The 21,106-nt window shown below is 39.8% G+C and overlaps 1 long non-coding RNA gene across 1 annotated transcript in view; it reads left to right on the plus strand.

Moving 5' to 3' along the window:
* Positions 1 to 5,724: 5,724 nt before the first annotated feature.
* Positions 5,725 to 21,106, plus strand: part of LOC113460197 (uncharacterized) — a 136,630-nt gene continuing 121,248 nt past the window's right edge. The window contains exons 1-2 of the long non-coding RNA XR_012579424.1: positions 5,725 to 5,891; positions 6,084 to 6,220. This is a non-coding gene — a long non-coding RNA (uncharacterized LOC113460197). The remainder of the gene's footprint in view (positions 5,892 to 6,083; positions 6,221 to 21,106) is intronic.

A 21,106-nucleotide genomic window follows, 5' to 3' on the forward strand; every position in this document is an offset into this window, starting at 1 on the left:
TGAGCTTTCTGGAGTAGGGTGTTGGTGTGTTCAGTGTAGAAGAAAAGCACAGTATATTACTCCAATCTGATCTTCCAGCAAAGCATTTGTCCTGCACACAGCCCTTGCTGGAAAAATATAAATTCCATTCTTGAACTGGATTCATCCTAATGAAAGTGTATAAATAATTTTGCTATCACAGTTCACTTTTGACCTTGGACAAATCACTTGAATTATCCACATCTCTGCTCTCAGCAAATGCTTTTAAATTTGCCCTTCCTGTTTATTCCAACTCAACTGTTTCCTGTGACTTGCTTGCATGGTGGAAGTGCTGTAGACTCTTGACACTGCTGGGATTTGAATAAGAGTAATAGCAGGATGGAAAAGAAAGAGGTTAGAAAAACCCCCTTATTTTAGGTGCATGTTGGACTGTCCCTTAAAGAGATGTTCCATTATTTGGCCTGGAGAGTGAGGCATTCAGCAGTGCCTTTTGCTGGTATCTCATTTATTCTGCTGAGAGTCACAGGAAACACCAAGAGGCAGAGTTTGTGTCTATCATAAAGCTTAGAGGGTCACTGGCACGGTGCCATCATTAACTGAGCTGCTGATTAAATGCTATGCTCATTATAACACATTTAATTTTGCGTGAATTTTTATTTATATAATTCAGTGGACACCTTTCCTTTTGTGGCTCCTCCTTTTGGGCTGTTTGAGTTTTATTGAGATGGAAGCAAACACAGTTCAGCATTCACTGAAAGCCTCGGGCTGACAGAAACAAAGTGGCTGCTCACAATCTCAGCTGTTGCTCTCCAAATTACAATGTCAAATGCCAGAATGCCTTTTCACCAACTCTCCTCATTTTTTTTTCTCCTCTCATCTTGGTGGCAGAGTGCAGCACAAGCAGACCTTCACCTGTGACAGCCTTGTGGATCCATGGGTTGAAGTTGTGTAGGGAATGGATAATGTGTCACCTAATGAGAGGCAACAGACTTATCTAGGCCAAGGCCAGCTGTTCCCTGGGTCTGGGGGGACAAGGAGGGTTATACTGATGTGCAAGGAGATGGGCAGGGCTGATAGGTGGGCAGAGAGGTGTTTAGAAGGTTTTTGAGAGGTTACACCAGATATAAATACAGGCTTGTGGTCTTTATCTGTGTAGAGCAAGACACCACCTCGTGGGAGTGGTTAAATATTCCACTGTGTTGATGCTGATTTGTGACAGAGGGCTTTGGCAGATTCTTGTCCTAACTCTGTAATTCCTTGCTGATTTAGCAGGAATGTTGATCTGGAACTTCTCAGACTTTCCCACCCTGACTTCTCAGCATTTACTTTTGGTCTCTTCAGATTGTGGCTTAGTGGTCTTCTCACAGAAGGGGTCTCTGTGGCAGAATGACATGCTCTGGTTAAGGACTTTAGAGCTTGACTACATAGAGACTAAAAGTTAATATAGTTGCATTAAAAGAACACCAACAGAACCTCAAATAAAATTCTTGTGTTATCTTCTATGATATGTATTAGACACCCAAGCAGCACCATAATTGCAATGTCCTTCTTTGCTTCTCCTTCACTGTTCTTTTGACTTAATTTGTAAGCTCTTTTGTAGAAGTGGATTAATCTTCAGAGACATTCCTGAAATCTGTGTCTGTATTGCTGTTAAACATTGACTCAGAACGTGAGAATTCCTGAGTGATTCCTGACTATCTCTCATTGTTTCAACTGGTCACATCAGCTTTTCTTTGTGCTTTTACACAAGAGCCTTGCTGGCTAGGCAAGAAGGCCTCATGCCCTTCACAAGTTGGTGATGCTTTAGTGTTTCAAGGCAAAAGAATAGCCGAGAGTTGGAGGTGAAACCAGCAGATAAGGGTAGAAGAAGGATTTGGTGCTGCTCTCACTTCAGCAACTCTTTGTTGTTACCTGGAGCCTTCCAGCCTCAGATGCTGCTGCTCTTATTCAGTTGTCACTGTCTTTTCCATTTCTGTCCAAAACTGCCCATGGCTGGTCACAGTTGACATTTGTCACTGTGGAGATGGGTTAGAGAGCTTCAGTCTTGCCCACCCAGAAAGACCACAGGGACATTTTCCTGCATTTTATCCTCTGTGGAGTTTTGGGCTGTTTGCTGGGTACGAAGGGCATCCAAGGTGGCAACCAACAAAGAAGTCTGTAACTTTGTACTTTTGATTTAAATTGTACTTTTGTTTTAAATTCCTGGAGTACTGCAGGTTACCCTTGAAGCTTAGAGATCAATCCTCAAAGTCTCTGCTCCCTCAGAGTTAAGAAAGGATGAAAAAGCAAACAAAGGTGTGGAGGTGACAGGGATCAGTGCAGGTTCACCCAGGAGGTTAGTGCTTGTGCTGGGACTGCAGCTGAAATCTGAGGCATTCCAGATCAGTCTGCTCTGCCCCATCTCCCTGCCATGCTTAAGCCACCTGGGCAGTGATGGAGACACTCAGCTGCCTGAGCAGTGTGCAGAGCTGATGCCTTGTGAAGGCTGACCTGGAACAGAGCCTAGATGGAGTTAAAGAATAAAGTAGGTATTTATTAAAAGAACTCAATGGATACACCTTGAGCAGCACAAGAGCTATGCCTGAGATGAACCAAAAATGGTCACAAAATGGATGACCAGTCATGAGATCTCTCATTTTATAAGTTCTGGTCCATTTGCATGTTGGAGTTAATTGTTCAATTACAGCTTTAGGTTATGGAGTCCCATTCTTCTTGTTTTCTCTCTTCAGTCCACATTGTTTATGCTCTTGGGCCTGAAACTAGTATTGATTGTCCTTGGTCCCAACCTAGGAAAGGAATTGTTTTGTCTACTTACTCTGTGAAGAGAGCTTACTAACACTTAACATGAAGCTCAGAACTGTGCACTAAAGCAGCACAGAATCTCAAAAATATAAAAAGCTAAAACTTAAGGCACTGGTGCTGCTTTAAACTCCACAGTAATGGGGAAGTCTGGCTGTCAGGCCCATTCTGCACTCCCTGGAGTGATTGCTCTGACTGTTCATCTTTTGATTCTGCAAACGTGACGTGTGCTGATCCCAGGCTGCTGGAGGGAAGTGCTGCAAGGTGGTGTCAGGATGCCTCTCTTCCAGACAAGGCCACAGCCAAGCAGTCTGTGCCCCATCCCTCTCCCCCAGCCTGCTGCTCCTGTCTTCCCCTGTTCCCTTCACAAAATACACAGAATACACTTGTCATTTCCACATCAATAGTGACAGCTGTACTTTCTGGTGTGTGTGCCCAGAAGAAATGGTGCTCTGCTTTGCTGGGGGTTTGGCTGTGCTCAGAAAAACTCTGCCTCAAGACATAACAGGGATACACAGGTGTGTATTCCTGTTTTCTCATTGTAGTTCAGTGCCTGTCACACATTCCTCATGATTTTTTCTTTCTTGACATGAGTAGGTAGAACCCAACAAGTTTCTGGCCTGTCTGCACTGCAAACATTTAAGTCTCTTTCAAGGTACAAAGTACGCTAATTCTTTTCTTTATTATAAATAAGACCTTTCTAATAGGACAGACAGGTGGTGAATATTTTATCAAAACCTTGAAATCACTCAGGTTTTTTTGTGTTTAGTGAACAATATTTCGTGGCTACAAGCACAGAGGGAAATTATGTTAGAAGAAACAGCTTCTTGTGGCTGGATTTCTGGCTCTGGAAATTAGTGGATGCACCTCCCACTACCTATATTCCTGCCATTATCATGAGCTCCTTCCTGAAGACTGAGGGTAAAACACATGAAATGTTCACAAACATTAAATCATAAACTGCCTGAATACTGGGAACTTTTAGGGTGAGTGAACTGCTGTCATACCTATGAACAGGAAGGATGACGTTACCAGGAAAGTTTAAGTTGCGCACCAAGATTCTGAAGAACAGGTAATAGGTTAAAGAAGCAAAGCTCATATTTAAGGCTTCAGGATTTTTTTCTCCAGTACCTGCTGTCCCATTAGAATTGCTGTTTGGATGTTGTTTAGTTCTGGACACTTAATCCAACCCAGTGCCATCGGGGTGTCCAAGGTGGCAAAACCTTGGAGGTGATCTGGTCTGATCTGTGATCCATCAGCACAGAAGTGCACCTGAAGAACAGTCCAGGTGTGTGCTTTTGAAAAGAATATTTTGGCACAGATGCATGATCTCAATTGGAGTGTCTCCTGCCCCAGCTCCAGCACATGGAGTACAGGAATTACCTGGTAATCCTCTACAGTGAGATGTGCTGCAAATGAAGAATTCACATTTGCCAAAAAGAAGTAAATGCTTCATGTTAATTTAGAATGTTGTGTGGATGGGATTTCTTCTGGAACATATCACAAGGCAAAAGATCAAGGATAGCCTTGATATTGAGAGAATTTCTGACTGTTAAGAAAACAATTGTGTTATTGTTTTAATTTATACACTATAGAACCTAATTTTCAATTCCTTGGTTTGGACCTTCTTGCCAGACAGCTTTATTTTCCCCTGATGTGTATTATTGGCAATATATAGTATAAACAAATCAGCATTTCTCTTTCAAAAGCTTTAATCTTGTTGTTTTTTGCCACATCAAACAGGAAAGGATACACAAACAAAAAGCATGAAATAATTTTAAGTTTAGAGCTCAAATTGATTTAGTCTCCTTGATGTTTTTAGCATTGAGTAGATTGCTTTTGAAATATTACATTTAATTCTGACAGTGTTATCTGGATGCCATCCAGGGGGACCTGGACAGGCTTGAGCAGTGGGAATCTCAGGAGGTTCAATGAGATTAAGCTGCACCTGGGCTGGGACACCACTGGTATCAACACAGGCCGCAAGGTGGTGGGCTGCAAGGTGTGAGATGATTCCATGATCTTTTTAATTCCCTTTATGATGTCTTGGGAGTGCATGGGAATTGGCAAAGTGTGATGTTGAGTGTATACTCACTCATAAATAAGGTGTATGTATACACACATATAAAATGTGTGCATAACCTCCAGAGACTTTTCAAGTGGAAAAATCTGGAATTACTGCTGAAAGATATCTTTGCTTTGGAAAAGCCTCCTTATGATCAGCTGTAATGCAGCATCAACTAGCTCACTGCCTTACACATTTACACATGAAGTACAATTATTGTTTAGATTCTTGTCTCAGAAACTCTCCAAATTTTTGAATGTATACCCTTGTTCCCCCCCCTGCAGTAGCAAGCTCTCTTGACAATGTTCATTGTTTGCTCAGGATAAATTTTTAATTGAAAAAGAAAACTCAAATAAATAGATAGATAACTGTGGACCAGTTTTTTCCATGGTGGTTGTTGACACAGAATTAGATCCAGGTTGCACTCAGAGCCAAGTGCTAAATCACTGAACTCTGAGTAGTGATAAGTTGTTATAAACTGCAGTTTAAAATTCCTATTTTCTTTTGTTTAAGGAAATGAGGCCTGACTGTATTCCAGCATATCAATTTTGTGTGTGAGCATTTATAGATACAATTGAACTTTTGCACAAATTTACAAGTTTTTGTCACAAAGATCTGCATTTTCTCTTGTATACAGACAAATTCACACTTGCAAAATCAAGACATAAATTTGAGTATGTTCAGTTTTGTTCTGCCCAAAAGACAAAGTTTGCATTTAATATTTATTTCACTGGAGATTAGGTGGAGCTGTTGAATTAATGTTGAGAATTGCTTATTTTCGTAGTGGTAGATCAGGATGAATAAGACTTCCCACATTTTATTGTAGGTGGGAAGGGTATATCAGAAAAAAAATTATATGAATTAATTATTGCCCAGGTTTATCAGCCATCAGGTTGCCAGTGATTCACTCAGGAATACACGCTGAGGCCTGCAAATAGTTGTAATACCTATGGGAGAACAACCGTTTTGTGTTTGTTCTGATTGATTCCAGGATCTGCATTTAAACATAATTTTAATTCTCTGGGTTTTATCAGATGCTCTAATTGTAGTAAGTAAAAATATCCTTATCAGGCTAAACTTAAATCTAAATTAAATCAATTGTCAAAGCCTGACAGCCAGATTTTCTGCTGATTAATGCAGAGTTGGATATTTCTGCCATGTTCCTATTTGCTTTTTCTACCAAACCCTGATGTCAGGTGTGACTGACCTTAAAATGTTCTTTCCTTCTCCCCTTGCACAGATTATTCTGAGTTCTTTGAAGAGTAAAACAAGCCCAGTGAAGACAACTACAAGAATGGAATGTGCTGCACTCGAGAACTTCATTTCTGTGACAGAGGCTGCTCCCATCTCAGAAACCCACACGATCCATGGCCAAGGGTAAGTTCATTAGGACAAACATATTCCAGACACTATTTTAACTTGTATTCTGAAGGAAAAATTAAGTTTGCTGCCTGCCAGGGCAGTTCCTCCCACACAGTGAAAATCTGTAGAAAGTAATGTCAAGTCTTAAGCACTCCAGGCGAAAGGTTGAAGATCTGAAAGATAAATTTCTACAAGTTTCATGAAAATGTTTTTTTAGAAACAAGTGACTCTGATTGCTGCATCCTTAGGGAAAAAATGAGTAGGTGTTATATTCTTGTTGGCCAATACCTCTGGAAGTGTTGGATATTCTGTAATTGTCCAGTGGCTGCTGTGATTCCCTTTCTTCTGGGAGCAGATAAGGGGTTAAAAAGGTGTCCAATTATGTTAGACAAAATACCACAGAAGACATTGATTAAATTATATTTGTGGCTATCAGACAGAGAGGAATTCCAGATTTGTTCTAGAGTAACAAATTCAAGTAAATTTTTACTCTGCTAGCTAAAATTAAAATAGCAGTAGAGGTAAATAAAAACACTGAATCTACTTAAGGCTCTTTTAAAAAAATTTTTTTATTGTCAAGAGACTATTTAATCTGCTCTCCTTAGCACAGCAGTTTTTTCTCTCTTACCTCAACTTTCTCCAATATAAGTAATATATTGGGCTCATGGATGTATAAGTGAATCAAAAATTCCTCATTTCATATGGGCAGCAGTGGAGTTTGTGAGCATTTCAATTGAGCCGTTTAAAAAATTTATGAACACACTTCTGCCAAGCGGAAATAAAACTGTTTTCTTTTGCTTTCTGTAACTTCACCCAAAGAAACAATAAGAAAGCACAGTTTGTTTCCAGCCCATTTATTTTTGATCATGCCTAAAAAATAATAGTAATAGTCCTAACTGCAAATAGTCCTTCTAGCAGATATACAAATAATACAAAAATGGGTCTCCTCCTTCATTGCACTTGATTTGTGTCCAGTAAGACAGTTATTGAAGGAGTTTGAGCAAATTAATGGTTTATATCAGTCCATTTAGATTAAATTTCGGAGACAATTGTAGGCAACTTGGGCGAAAATTAATGGCTAATTTAATTTGACCTTTTTAAAATGCAAACACTTTAAGTAAATGCCTTAAATATCTTGCATAGGATGCTTAGTTTAATAAATCTAGTTTGCTTTCTTTTATTTATTTTATTTCTCATTGTGTGCTTTCAAGGTTTTCTCCAGCCCCTTCCCTAGTGCATTGGGATTGGAAAGGAAAGCAGATGGCTGTCAGATGGCAAGGCAGCTCTGACACTAACCAAAACGAGTAGGCTTGGGTATTATTTAGCTGTCAGAAACCAGCTGCCTCCATGGTTTTTGTTTCATGATTTTTTCACGGAAGTTCCAGTAGGGATCACGTTCCCTCTCACTGAACAGTGCTCTTGGCCTCTTCCTCATGGAAACCTCCTCTCCTACTGCAGCTGTGACAATCATGGAGAATTGCATTCAGAAATAGTGTCAGCTACTTTCTCACAGTTTCTCAAATGAAAGATAAGCATCTTCATACTGATTTTAATTGCAGCCTCTGCTTCTCTCAGCTGAGCAGAGTGGTCACTGCACTGGGGGCTCCCCAGCTCACCAGGGCTCTACCAGGGGTACTGGCATTGCCTGTCTGTGGATCTCCACCTAGACCCCAAAATGGACAATTTCCCACCTTTGTGGAAATAAATTCTTTGCAGAATTGCTAAAGCAGTGAACCACAGTGACAGGGATTTCCTTCTAGGTAGTCCTGAGCACCTGTGAGGAGATGAATGGGAATGGGGTGAGGTCAGTAATCCTAACATGGTTCAGAGGTATCACCAAGGGGTTAAAAAGCAATATTAGCCTGCAAAAAGGAAACTCTTTCTATTTAAAAGAAATTAGAAATCACCTGAAAGGAAAAGATTAGGAAATTAAATCCCTGGACTTGATATGGAGGAATGTAAAGAGCGTCTTATTAGCATCACAGATGTGTGCACACCCTGGAATGGAAAAGGAAAAGAACTGGAGCAAATGGGAGCTCCAATAATGTGCTCAAGAGATGAGATACAATATTTTATTGAAACTAAAATATATTTTTTGGAAGCACACTCGAAATTTAAACAATTCTAATTAAGTGGAAGGGGCTTCGGCAGATAAGAGAAGCGAGGCAGAAATTTGAAGAACTAATTTTCAAAGGTACAAAGACAAGGAAGAAGTGATAGAAGGTGATTGGAGGTAATCTGCCTGTTGGAAAAAAAACAAACAAAACTTTGAATCTGTTGGACTTTCTGTGGAGCAGAAAGAGGGCAGCTGAAGCCCTGGCAGCTGCAGAGTGGTGCAAGTTTCTTTACAGGCCAAGAGGGTCCTGCCCTCCCTGGGCCAACAGGAGGTTTTTTCCATTTGACATTACAAGATGTGGATTCTTTCTAGAGAAAAAGTTTTTAAGCCAGATAAGTTTTATTTTGGGGTTGCCATCTTTGAGATCACGAACACCAAGATGAATGAGTAATGGTGAATTGTTGCACTATAATGTCTGTGAGTGGGCTGAGTCATGGAGGGGCAGGCTGGGTTATTTTAATCCATATTTCATGTTGTCAGCCTCAACTTTCAGATCTCTTTCTCTTGATTTCTCTCTGTGCTGGAAATCTGTTTGTGAAGATGTTCTGCCTTCTGGCCTTGATCAATTCAGCCTGCAACAACAGTTAGGCTGGGTTTTTTCCCCCCCTTGTATCTTCATTCTCCCCAGTCTAAGCAGTTTCTATTCTTGGGGTTTAAAATCTCAGTGTCATTTTCATTTGCACTAAATAAGCTCTTAATATTTCACTGTTTGGCTCTAAGTCTCCTTGGACACCTGTTTTGTAGATACAACTTCCAATAAAATTAGACAGAATTATAAAGATTTATCCTGTTCCATTGAATTTAATGAGATTTTGTCAATAATTTTTCTGGGAAATTGCTCATATTCTAAATCTGGGAGGAAAATAACCCCAAATTTTCTGTTATTGGTATTAAGCAATTCTAAAGTTGCTGCAATTAAATTTATATCTATCCATTTTTCCCTCACAGCTCTGCTTCATCAGTTTTGTTACTTGTGTTCAGTTATCAGAAAAATATTCAGCATTTCTATCTCTTAGCTTGGCTAAAGCCTTCAGAACTTTCTCCAATAGCATATGAAGGAAATATGAAAGGTATTCTTGTGGCATTGTGGGACTAGAATTTAGTAAAAATTATCCTTTACATCACACTTGGACAGAAACCCCACCTTTGAATTTCTGCTCAGCTACTCCATGGTGATAACTGCCCACCCATTTACTCTTTCTTGGTTTGACTTAAAATAATCATTAAGGTAACTGTAATTTCTTTGTGGCTATATGTAGGATTTGATGATAATATTCCAATTCCTTCGCTCTCAGAAACAGCAAGAATAATAGTAATGATTGCTGATAATATGAGTTGGTTCTGTGCACCTGTCTAAATTGCTTTATTTATCCAGTTGGCTTTTACTGATTAGGGAGATTTTTCAGGTTCATCAGAGATGAATTACAGTCTGTCTTTACAGACAGAAAATACAGGCTGTTAACAGGCTCAAGCTTATAGTCTGTCCATGTATGGTCCTGTTTTAAAATGTTAAATGTTTTCTGGTTTTATCTTATTGCTGTTGACAGAGTGAATTATTTAATAGTCGCCATCTAAATAAAATACTGACAATAACATAATTTGGTTTGGGTATTAGGAAAAGGTTTTTCACCCAGAGGATGGTTGGGCACTGAGTGGTCACAGCACCAAGCCTGACAGAGTCCAAAAAGCATTTGGACAACAATCTCAGGCACTTGGGATGACTCTTGAGGATGGTCCTGTGCAGAGCCAGGAGCTGGGCTCAATGATCCTTATGGGTGCCTTCAAAATCAGAATATTCTGTGATATAAGTCCAAACTCATCATGTTAGCAGCTTTTATTCCTCCTCCCCCCCTCCCTGCTTTTCACTTCACAAAAAAATCTTTTTATTTAGTTCTGACTCCCTTCATCAAAGCAGTTCTGAACACCTCTGGTTAATCAGCATCTGACAATTTTCTAGATATAATTACAGAATGATAAAGGCTGATTGAGCTGGAGTTGATTTCCATTTGGCTTTTGCCTTCTAATTGTTGAGTGTCAAAACCCTTCTACCACAACAGGCCTGCAGGGCCCTGCTGTAGGCAGGACATAGCTCAGTAGGGTTTAGCAACCTCAAAAGAAATGTTATATATCAAGTGATCTGAAAATATTTGAAAGCTGAGAAACTCTGCTGCTTATGACAGTATAATGAGAATGAAAATATATGAAAGTTATCAAACCCCCCAAATTTACCAGGTCCTGGGCAGGTTTTCTCTTGTTTTCCTGGTTCTAAATAAGAGGAATTGAAACCTGCAGAGATTTATTTTGACGTTCTCATTGAGTACTCAAGTAGCTGGTAGCCATTTATAACTCTTTAGATAAGTTTTTTAAAATGCAGAAGAAATTGCTAATTAGATTTTAATTGTTTAGGAAAGGACTCCCCTTCCCAAGGAATTTATTTATAGGTCTTAGTATGGAAACAACCTTGGCTATTACTTGTGATTTCTGTTTCTGAAGGTGTTGGCAAGATCAGGCACACAAGGCTCTGGTGGCATATGTTGTACTTTTTAAGTAAAGAAATCCACCACTAGAGAGCTGTGTCATAAAAAAATGAGATTTTCTAGGATAATCTTCTGAATCTCAGAGAAGACATAGGAATCACTGCTTTCCTCACATCAGAAAGCAGGAATTCAGCCCAACTTCCCTTGTGAATTCCTTGACATCCAATGTTTGCTCTTGTTGTTTGAGAGGTTTTCAGAGTAATCCCTTTGCTGCAGTTGGGAATTGAGTCCATTGCCCAGCTTCCCAGGCTGGAATGGAAGAGGTGGCTGGGACTGTTTGGATTGATTTTATTTTTTTTGGATGTATGATGGGTGATATGTTCCAGTAGTGTTGGGCAGAACTCGGGTCTGTGTGTGCAGGATGTCAAGGCTGTCACTGTAGTTGCACTGGTGTGTGTGGTGCCTGTAAGGATTCTTATATGCACCCACATCTTTAGGCTGTAGGAAGACCAAAAAAAATCTGTTTATAGAAATTGTACTTTCCATGCAAACTTTGTTCCCCAGTGGAATTTTTGTGTCACAAACAAGGTGAAGCATACTGGAGTCACTTAATTGTAGCATTTATTTAGAGTATGTATTTATCTGACACTGCTGTGAAAAAAATCCAGATGTGCCTTATTCTTAAAACCAGAAAGCAGAATACTTCAGCAGCATAAATTTGCACTTTCCATTTCTTCCTTTGGCGCCAAAGGTTTTCATCTATTTATCTTTTTGAATGTTCATTACTTCTGCAGATTGTAAACCCAAAGTCCTTTTCTCCTCTGGATGCATGTGTTTAACTTGCAGTAATACCAGCAAATCTCTAAGGGGAAACAAGACCACGAGCCTTTAGAAAACCCATGAACTCTGTGTTTTGTTTGGTTTCTTTCCAGTGGTAGCCTTTGTTTTAGCTGACTTATTGAAGATGCTTGGAAGACTCATGTAAGATTCAAGGTTAGTTAGGCCAGAGAGTTTCAGATCTCTCAACAACTTACTGGACTTCTTAAAGAACTACAGACACTCTTATCACATGATGGTTGCTACCACAAGTCTCTTCAGTAATGTATAGATGCCATATGTTTTAATATTATTTAATTTTCTTTTTATTCTTTTTCTTTTTTCTTTTTTCTTTTTTTTTTTTTTTTTTTTATTCCTTAGAGATGCTGCAGCTAAATTCTGGCTGGAAACCCAGACACAAGAATAAAAGCAGCTACAACTCAAATGTATATCTTTTCTCCTATGGAAATGAAGTTCTTATCATCTCAGTGCCTTATTCACAAAGGCCTATATTTGTAGCACTATTTATCTTCCTGAAGGGAATTGTATGAGACCCAGAAGATGAATAATAGCTTTTCTTAATCAGCTTTTTGAAATACCATTGTCTTGTCTGTCTTTGTTAGAACACCAGCACAGTGGTGGGTGTTTTGTAGCATAATGTGAAACAAGGTGCTTGCTGCTGAGAGCTTGTAATTTACACAAAGAAGAAGCAATCAGAAAAGGGGCTGGCAAACACTGGCACTTGAAATTCAAGGGCTGAATGTTTTCCACACTGAGGGCAAGAGTGAGGGGAAGAATGAACAAACACCAAATGGGCAAGAGTCCTCTGGTGCCTGCCAGTGCAGCCTACCAGGTGCTGCTTTGCTAAGATTCAGATATTGCAAATTTATGTGGCTTCTCCTTGCCTGTTTATTTTGCTGTTACATTGCATTGATTTCTGTCTCACTGTTATTAAAGACTGACCTATATTTGCTCTAGTATGCTTGGTCCCCAGTTTTGTTGTTTTTCCTGCTCTAGATAAATGGTATCACTCAGAATTTAAAATAATTTGAAACTAAAATAAAAGAAACAACTTTTTATGACACAAATCCCATCATATATAGAACCTTTTCAGTACATGATAAAAACATGCATTTTCTACTTTAAGACTTGGTCACTAGTGAGTGACAAAGAAGTAACTCTTAGGAGGTGTGTGACGTGACATTGATGTGTTTGGAGTACAAGGTTGCTGTTTGGTCTGCATTGTCCATGGTCAGTGTGTGCATATCCTGTTTGTTACAAACCTAGGTCTCATCATCTCTTCTCTTGCATCACCAGCTGCTTTGTGGTTTGAATTCTTGTTTTCAATTTCTTCTTACTCAGTGCAGTGGTTTGAGCCTGTCTTTACTGAAATGCATCTTGTTAAATTAAAGTTTTCCTTCTGAATGATCAGGTTCCTATTGGGTTCTGATTGTGTCCCTCAGCCTGCTTTCTCCTCCCATCTCCTTATGCTGATTTTACAATTATACACTCCATTCCATCATCCTAGACAGTGAGGGAATATTAAATAGAATTTGCTATTCAGTGGGTGGTGGGCAGAGGTGAGTAGGCTGCTGAGGGCTCAGAGATGTGGCACTAGGCTTGAGAACCCTTGCTCTGTTCTTTAATTTTTCCTTCTTTCCCAGAAAACTGGAGACAGTGGACTTGCTAGTGGGGTTGCAAAATTCCAAGGCAGATTTTCTGCAGGCTTTGCATCCCATATTTGTTTTAAATTGCAGCAAACACCTTTATCTTCACGTTATAGTTGCAGAGGGCAAAAGGCAGGCAGCAGGTTGGTGACAAAGCCAGTGCTGGCAGTGCTTCCCTCAGCAGCTAGGGTGCTCCATCCACTGCTGTGCCCTGCTCCCAGGGAAGGTGTCTGCCTTCCCTGGGCTCCCATGTGCCCTGCAGAAAAGCTGGTGCTGTAAAATCAGCTGTGCACATCAAGCAGGCACCTCCTCTACCTTCATTGGCATTCCTAAAGTGCTCATTAATTGGTTTGCGATAAAAGACAAATTATCTAGAATTATCACAGGATCATATAAAGGCCCTTAATTTCTTCTCTTGCCACTCCCCAGCTGTAAGTAGGTGATGTAGAGCACCCCCATGGGTGCAAGGTGTGTCCACCTCATCTCTGCTGTTTGTTACACACAGGCAGGAGCTCAGTGCTGCTGTTTCATGACTATTGATGCAAGATAAGTGAATTTGTCACAGCATGTGGATTTATCTGTATATTTCTCTTGTCTCTCAGCTCCTGCAGCAGCAAAAGTGTTTTGAGGTTGAGTTCAATGGTGAGGGTGGGGAATTGATCTTTATTTCAAAACAAGTGATGGTGAAGGCTTTGGTGCTTTGTCTGCCATAGATGTTTTTAAGTTCTGCTGTTCTACCCTAGTATAACAAAGAGAGAAAAAATAGAAAGTGCTCCTTATTTACTCTATTTGCTTTTGGGTAAAATGATAACCTTTTTTTACCTTGAATCCAAAGAATTGTACTTTGAATCTAATGTTTAAATGCATTTCAGGAGTGAATTGGCTGCTCAATAAGAAGAGTTGTTATTATTTTAAAATCAGAATTAGGATAGATTGAATTAGAATTGACTTCAGGTCAGTTTTCCAGGTATAAACATATATTGCAACAGGTGTTATGTATGATACTTCATAACTCTCAAGCCTTCTGGGGCAAACTCAGGCTTAGAAGGAAGAAAAATCCCAGAGATCTGATTGATAGGAATTTTCAAAGATTTCTCCTCTCTTAGGCTACAGAGAATAAATATTTAATCCTGACACTAAAACTAATCCAAGGTATTCATATCTGTAGCAGAGGTTACATTTATCAATGCCAGGGAAATATCCATCATCTGTACCCCCCAAAAAAGGTTAGACCAGTAAGGACCTGCTTAGAAAGGCAGTGAAGAAAAAAGAGTGAGTTGCTTTTCATGCAGCATCACGACAGTAGTCTGCAGCTGCTAAATTACATCACTTAATGTTTTTTCAGCCAAACTTCCTACGCAGAGCAGTTCTGCTATCCTCAGGTAGAGAGCCCATGGAGGGATGTAGTTCAGGGTTTTGTTTCTGTGGTGGGGCCAAGCAGAGTTAGCAGATAGCTCTGACTTGCAATTTTAAGGTTGCCCTGTGTTGCTGAGTGCACTGAACACAGGAACATCTCACCAAGAGACCTAAAACACCGACCCTCTCTTCTGTTTCATTGTGTCTCATATTTATTGCAGCACTGCTGGCAGTTCCTCCAGCCCTGGGAGAGGAGGCTCCTGGCAGAGCTGACCTTAACAGAGGCATGGACCTGCTTTTCAAAGGGCTCTGTGTGTGGGGGGATTCCACAGCAATTTCAAGATTTTTATGTGCGTTCTTGACTGCAATATAAAGGTCATGGATGACCTTTCTTGCTGCTTGCTGTGGGGAGATGGATGTAGATGCAATATCTTTATTCCTGTTTTGCTGGATTCTTCATAAGCATTCAGTCCTGTAGGGTGGGAAAATGTCACTGTTTGCTTCTCAGAGTACACCAATGCTGGGTTTTGTAAGCAATACAAAGAAAGTCTTCCACCTCATTCTCCCTTCTCCTCTAGATTTCGTACCCAGTTTCATTAGGTTGAAATTTAACCAACTTAATTGTAATTTGCCGCACTCCACAGAAAGTAAAAGAAAGCTGTTTGTTTCCGGACTTTTTAGTGATGCTGTCTCTCACTTCTAGGGAGGTTGGTGTGTTCAGCACACCTGGGGCAGACTGTGGCCAACCTCACCTTCTTCCTGTGCTTTTGGCCCTGTCCCTTACTGAACAGGGACATGCCCACCTGATATCTGGTCTCCTTGAGCCAGGTCTCATAAACTCTTGGAGATTTATGTCACACCCAAGATAGCTCAGCTACCTTAGAAGGCATCAAATCAGCAGGATGGCTTCTGTGGTAGTGTTGGAAAGAGAAAAGTTTTAATAAAAGGCAGAATAACAAAACTCTTTACAGAGAAAAACTGAGCCAGGTGCAAGAGGCTCTTGCTTCTGGTAAAACACCTCACAAAAGTGATTGGTTCCTTTGTTCTCTTATTTTTCTAGTAAATTGCTCAGGTGGGACTTTTTGGCTTTTGTCCTTAAGTTTGAGGTGAAGTCCCCCAAGTCCTATGAGGTGTCTTTTTACCTAATTGAGGAGAAAAACTTCTGGGCTTTTTTCCTTTATTAGGAGACAAAGGATAATTTTGTCGCTCTGTCAACAGGGGGCACATTCCTATACCCACCCTAAAATATGCCTACACAAAACTTGAGCATTCTGTGTATGCAGATGGAATGCAAAGCAACAGCATTCATGGGAGGATTGTCTCTCCTGCTTTTGTGCCAGGTTTTTGGATAGGAAGGTTCTAGAGTGAGTATTTTGACATTCATTGCTACTCTACTAAGCTCAATTTGTACTTAGATTTTGTGTGCTCCACATTGTGGGGCATCACAGCTTGGAAAGCAGACTGCTGGAAATTGGGTGAGACAAAATAATCAGTCAAATTGACAAAGTTGGTCATCTCTTCTGTTTCGGAGAGGCAGCACTATTTCCAAAGCAGTTTTCCAGCCATAGAGGAAATGTTTGACATTGCCTCTGTCCTAAGGTTGTCATAATGATGAAACTGCCAGTGATTTATGTGACTGTGGCCAGTCTGAATGTGGCTCTGCAAGGGGTTAATGCTGCTGTGCTGTAAGAGACTGGGAGTGGGATGCTGTTCAGTGTTGTCGGAAATACAGCCCTCTCAGAAAGTCTGGCAGTAACTATAGGTTTACACCTGTCTGTGTTTTGCACACAGCATCTGAACACAGATAGAAAATAATGTCTCATTTAGAGCTCTGTTTGCTGCTATGTTTAATATGTTTATTTTGGCTGGTAGAATGTAGTTTTTTTACATTAACAGTACTGAGGGGTTCACATTAGGCTGTTGACATGAAGTACGAGGCAATCTGATGTCTTGCCTCAAAATATTTTGAAAAATTGACCAAGTGTGCAAGTTTCAACTGTCCTTCACACGCTTGTCCCTTGCCCATTTTGCAACAATACATTTTGGTAGCCACAGCTGCATTGCAGGGGTCACTCAGAGAGCTCAGAGAGATGAATGCTTTTAGGATTTTTCTGCAGCCCATTAGGCATGGGCTCTCTGTCTTCACTGTCAGACGTGGCTGTCTTTCTGTCTATTTTTTTTTCCTGAAAAGACATTTCTGTGGGCACTGCAAGCAAAATTACTGTCCCTCCTGATATTTAAAGCCTGTCTGATTGCATCACAAAGCCATAATTGAGTACAGGATGTCATTCAGTACTTGTAGTGTGTCTTCTTCTTTGGCAATGACATTCTTCAAGAAAGGTCTGATGACAAAGGAAACTCATGGAGTTCATTACTCTGCTGCATCACAACTTTTCTTTCCTCTGTCCCCCTGGGCAGAGGCAGGCTTATCTTACTGCTGATGGTTAAGATTCAAAGGGTACAAGCAGATTTTTCTTCTAAGTATGGAGCTCTGTGTTTTATGGTTTGGCAAACCTGTTCTGTGGAGAGTGCAGTGAATGTTTAAACTCCTTTCTCTTTAATCTCTGAACAGAAACCTATAGCTGATGCTACATAGTGATTTCCATTCTATTTCCATTGCCTATTAATATTTGCATGATGTTCATGATGTCTCCCACCTTCAATAGATTCCTGGGCAACATGACTGCTTAAGAAGGGATGAAGCTGGTTGAAAAAAACCCAATTGTCCAGGATTTCCCTGGAATGCTTTCCTCCATTTTTGATTTAGCCCATTTTAAGACAGAAATCATCAAAGCCCCCTATGCAATAAATTAAGGTTATTAGGAGGCATGCACTGATATTTGAGGTCAGATATATAAGGTAAATAGTTAACTAAAAATAAACATTTTAAAAGAAACACCTTATTGACATTGCCCTCTCTAACTTAGATGAATTTTTTTCTAAGGTTACTGTATGCTTTTGCTCATCTGTGTGAATCAGTGCAGCACCATGTCCTGTTACATCTTGGGAAATGTGAAATTCCCCTTTGAAATCTAATTCCTCCATCATAGCTACTGGCTGTGATTGCTTTCCACTGTATATCATGTTCTCTCACAGGGCATGGTCACTTTCCTCCCAAGTTATTGCTCTGCATTCTGATTTTAATCTAGCTCTCCCAACAAAAAAAGAATTAAAAAAAAAAATTAAATGTAGCAGCTACTAAAACTAATTAGAACCCAAATTTATTAAATTCCAGCGCTGATCATTCTCACTTTGGATAATTCCCTAAGGAGAAGATCACTTACATAAGGGAGAATGAGAAAAAAAATCTCTTTATATGAAAAATTAGTATGTAGGGAAAAAAAAAAATCCTTGGAGTTGTGAATAGTGTGGGAGCATCAATCCTTTCTTCTCTGCTCTGTTGCCAGTTTGGAGTTTTGTCTTCATGCTTTTCTGGGGGAACAGTGTCTTTTATTCAGGCAGCTCACCTTGTTCTGCCTGTCACTGATTTGAAGCTCTCAGAAATACAAAGATTGGGGGTTATCCAGCTCTTTTATTCCTTCCAGAGGTGATAATATCCACTGCTGAAATGCAGCAGGCCCTGTATTGTGTCTGATCTCACTCACCAGGAGCCCACTGTGCCTCCCTGCTGTTGTGCTTCCCCAAAACCTCAGGGAGAGGGGTTTTTCTCTGCTGAGTCTCTCTGATGGGAGATATTTCTCTTCACTATGATATTTTTAGACCTGCTGCTGCAAAAATGTGCTCACCTCCTGATGTCTGATGGGTTTGAGCTGGGGGAACATATGGTCTCACAGTGACAAGCATTGGGTTTCCCTGACCTGAGAGCAGCCCAAACTGCAATTCCCACCAACAAACAATTCCCAGGTGCCAAGCCAAAATCTAACAGTGAGCTAATCTTGGTTAGTGCACTTAGTTGAAAGGAACCCTTAATTAGTCTAAATGTACATTCCTGACTCAATACTCTGATATTCTGTACACCCATTATAATTTTCCCCTCTTTCCCACTCCCAATTTAATTTGCTGTTGCCTCCTATAGTGGGTGACACTTCTGTAGATCCTAAAAGAGCTTTGATGCTTATGTGCTAAAGCATTTTGCAAATTAAGGAACTAAAGCACTTTTGTATGTAGGAGTCATATTTAACAAACAAGATATTAAAGTAACTTGCAGCTGATGACACATCACCATAATTGCTGGGATAGATCCTGCAGAAGTAGGCAAGAATTGGCCCTTGAAATAATCATATGTTTTTCACTTAATTGCAGTAGCAATTTCAGGATCCAAGGACAATTCTTTTTTAGCAGTAAAATATTTATTGACTCTCAGCTTCAGGTGAACATGTGTGTTTTTGCTGACATTGTCTTTTTATAGGCAGAAATCCCAGCAAAAGTGCTCCATGCTGAGATGTGTGGAGAATGGGAGTTATGAACTAGAATTTTTTTCTGAATCTGATTGAAAATATACTTTGTAAAAATACCTAGACAGGAAATGAGGTCTTCTTTTTATCTGTTTTTAATGACAGCAAAGCTTTTATAATAATTTTTGTTTGTTTGTTATGACCTGCTTTTACAATACCAATGATAAGACAGTACAAAAAGCATTTCAAAATGTTTCAAATATAAAATAGTAATGAAACATTCAAATATTAAAACAAACCATTGGGGGATATTTTTGCAGACCAAAGTCCTATTTTTGTAGGATACAGGATACTGAGTGTTTGTTTATCTCCATATCATGAGATTAAAAAATAATTCTTTTGAAAAGTCTCTGACAAATAGCTGCTCAGTGTCCCAGACCAGAAGCAAATGTTTCTTTTGTTCATTTTGAAAACTGGGTTTTAGCTAGGAAACCATCCAGTGGGATGCATTAGGCTTTCACACATCAGGTAGCTCATTTTCAGTCTGACCCTAGTTGTAGGTGTTGAGTGTCTAAAATTATGGCTCTGAGCAAAGCTCCTCTCAGGTCATAATTTCAACTTGCTCTACTGTTGTTTCATAGAGTAACATCTGCTCCTTTTCTGGTAAATTTTCACTTAATTTTCCTTCTTCTAAAAGAAGATAAAATTCTCCAGAGTTTTGCGTCTTTAAATTTTCTTTTAAGCTTTCTAACAAAAACCTGCTTAACTTCTGAAAGCCTCTCTCTATAAGAATATTTGATTCATGACATTGAGATAGAACAGTTTTCAAGAATAATACACAAAAGTGAGGAATTTTATTTATTTCTGCACTATCTTCTTTCTTCTGGAGCCTTCTCAGACATGTTACTCCACACAGCACTTTGCTGACACAAGGATATTTGTTGTGATTTAGGAGCATTTGTGCCTCTCTCTGAATTGAGCCAATGACCTTAGGTTTTCAAGGTAATAAATACTACAAAAACCTTTGCTAGGCAAAATTACTATGTAGGAATGAATGTCCAGGAACGGTCACTTAATGCAAACAAAGATTTTTTTCCCTTAGAAAGAAATCGAAATCAGTACAGCAATATATGATAAGTAAATAAGTAATTTCTATCATAGTAAGCAGGTATGACACCTTTAATACAAAGGGTATATACCCTTTAATATTGGGACCCTGTGGGGTAGGGTGGAATTAGGGGATCTATAAGTTCCCTTCCAGCCCAAACCATGGTATTTGGTTTGGGTGAAAACCAAGCAACCCAAATGATTGGTTGGTTTTCACCCAAACCAAACAATTGGTTTTCTGTGAAAACCAAGCAACCCAAGTCCTATTATTTAAAGGCAGTAGTACAAATTCATTGAGAGCACAAAACAGCCTTTAGCCCTTAATCTTGCCATAGCCTAATTATTCACTTGCCTTGGTCTCTGGAGAAGCATGTCCTGATTTTTGGAGATGTGAGCTGGCATCAGCTTTTCAGAGGCTCTTTTTGCACCTGTTGCCTGAATAAATTCCCATTGAATTGGAGGGAAGATGTTGCTGTAGTGTATCTGCCAAGAGATATAATGTCCTGGCAGGACTTCCTGCCTGCCCGCTAACTCCCTGTGGAAATGTGTTTTGGGTTCAAAATCCATGGCTGGTCATGGTTTAGGGGCAGCACTGAAAGCCTGATTCTGTCAGGAGGAGACAGAGCTCACCATAAGGGGATTTTTATAAATTTATTTCTCCAGGCTGCACAAACATCTTGTCTCTCTCCTCTGGCCCCTCATTCCCTCCCTCATCAACAATTAAAATATTCAGGCCAAGAGCCTCATGGGTCTGGGCACGTTCAAAGCAATGAATCTCAGCACAGAAGGGGTGAAGGGACAAATGTTCCCATGGCAATGCCCTCACAGTGCCTGGTGCAGATGCAAAATTTGTCTTACTGTTACTGTCACATCCAGTGCTGTCAAGCTGTACACTTATTGAAAAAAATTAGTTCAAAGGGAAATTTCTTTAATGTGGACAAGACTAATGGAAAAGTTGCTCTTTATGGCCTCATTTATGAACAGTTTCATCGTGGCCATGGTTTTTA

This window comes from Zonotrichia albicollis, chromosome 3, assembly GCF_047830755.1.
Source record: "Zonotrichia albicollis isolate bZonAlb1 chromosome 3, bZonAlb1.hap1, whole genome shotgun sequence".
Classification (NCBI taxonomy): Eukaryota; Metazoa; Chordata; class Aves; order Passeriformes; family Passerellidae; genus Zonotrichia; species Zonotrichia albicollis.